At 58.1% G+C, this 1,901-nt stretch overlaps 1 protein-coding gene across 1 annotated transcript in view; it reads left to right on the top strand.

The window, feature by feature from the left end:
* Window positions 1-1,901, top strand: part of LOC103250539 (B-cell lymphoma 3 protein) — a gene marked incomplete at its 3' end in the record, with an annotated part of 6,854 nt that overhangs the window by 3,565 nt on the left and 1,388 nt on the right. The window lies entirely within an intron of this gene.

The following is a 1,901-nucleotide window of genomic DNA, read 5'->3' as shown; positions in this document are numbered from 1 at the left end:
CTGCGCCGCCTCGCCCTGGCGCGTGGGCGCCGTTGGGGTGGTGGGCTTCACGGGGGAGAAGACGGAGGCGCCCCCGGGCCACGTGGCTTGGCCCTCGCAGGCCGCGAGCAGCCCTGGCCGCTGCCTCTCCGCCTGCACCCGAATCCCCTGGGAAGCTGGTTTCAGCTGTGGGTGCTGGCGGCGCGCCCGGGAGAGGCGGGGCATGCGTGGAGCGCAGTTGGTCTAGAAAGCCGGTTTTTTAAAATGACACTAAACAATATATATTCTAGCGGGGTGCTGTGGCCCAGGCCCGCCACCCCAGCACCTTGGGAGGTGGAGGTGAGAGGATTGCCTGAGCCCACGGGTTCCAGGCCAGCTTGGGTGACTGGTAAGGCCTCGTCTCTACACTGAATCAAAAAAATTAGTGGTGGAGCACGCCTGTAGTTGCAGCTACTTGGAAGGCTGAGGCGGAAGGATCGCTGAGCCCAGCAGGTTGAGGCTGCAGTGTCTGTGGGCCTGCTGCTGCACTCCAGCCTGGGTGACAGTGAGACTCCAACTCAAAATATATATATATTCTATAAATAGAGATCTCACCATGTTGCCCAGGCTGGTCTTGAACTCCTGGGCTCAAGCCATCCTCCAACCTCAGCCTCCCAAAGTGCTGGGATTACAGGCGTGAGCCACCACACCCAGCCAGATATGGACTTCAGATAAAGGCCTTGCAGTCTGTGTGCGAGCAGTCAACCTCCTGTGCTCAGCTTAGCCTCCCACCCTATGTAAACACACGCTTGAACACACACACACACACACACACACACACACACACACACACACGGTCTCCCAAAGGCTGTTCCAGGCTGGGGGCCCTGGGAAGCGAACTGGAGGCTTCCTGGGGGCACCCTCTGAATCAACGCCTGATGAGAGACACAGGTCGAGGTGGGGGGAAGAGGTGGAGCTGCCATGTCCTTTCAACAGGGCCTCAACCATCCAACAGGAGATGGTGAAGCCGGGGTGGCCTTCAGGGTTGGGGCTAGGAGGCCGGACCTTCTGTGCCAGCATTGGCCCATCACGGACGCCATTGGTAGCTGCCCCCCACCCCCATGGCATGTGACCTTGGGCAGGCAGCTCTCTTCAGCGGAGGGGAATTCCCAGGTTGTCTGACAGCTGGCAATCTTCAGCTGGGGGAAGGAGTCCTTTGGGTGGAAAGTGGGTTCTGGGCTGCGCAGCCCGGTGTCCTGAGCAGTGACCCCATCCCGGTTTGTCCCCACCTCCCTGTTAACCAAAGCTCACGCTCCACATCATCAGCTCTTAAGTCTCTCAGGTTGGAGACCGAGTCTGACATAGGGTCAAAACTGGCAGAGAGGCCGGGCCGCTGGCTCATGCCTGTAATCCCAGCACTTTGGGAGGCTGAGGTGGGAGAATTGCCTGAGCCCAGGAGTCTGAGACCAGCCTGGACAACAAAGCGAGGACCTGTCTTTACAAAATATGTAAAAGGTAGCCAAGAGGCTGGGTGCGGTGGCTCACACCTATAATCCCAGCACTTTGGGAGGCCGATGTGAGAGGATTGCCTGAGCCCACGGGTTTGGGACCAACCTGGGCCACTTGGTGAGACCTCATTTCTACAATAAAAATCAAAAAATGAGCCAGGCATTGTGGCATGTCCCTGTAGTTCCGGATACCTGGAAGGCTGAGGCAGAAGGATTGGCTGAGCCCAGCAGGTCAAGGCTGTGGTGGCCATGAGCGTGCCACTGCACTCCAACCTGGGCAACAGAGTGAGACTCCGACTCAAAAAAAGAAATAATATAGTCAGGCATAGTGGCACACATGTAGTTCCAGCTACTCAGAAGGCTGAGGACTGGGCTCGGTGGCTCAGCCTGTAATCCCACACTTTGGGCGGCTGAGGTGAGTGGATTGCCTGAGCC

The sequence above is a fragment of the Carlito syrichta genome, unplaced genomic scaffold (genome assembly GCF_000164805.1).
Source record: "Carlito syrichta isolate Samal-C Ts95f unplaced genomic scaffold, Tarsius_syrichta-2.0.1 Scaffold130584, whole genome shotgun sequence".
Classification (NCBI taxonomy): Eukaryota; Metazoa; Chordata; class Mammalia; order Primates; family Tarsiidae; genus Carlito; species Carlito syrichta.
This window is presented reverse-complemented; position numbering and strand designations above follow the sequence as displayed.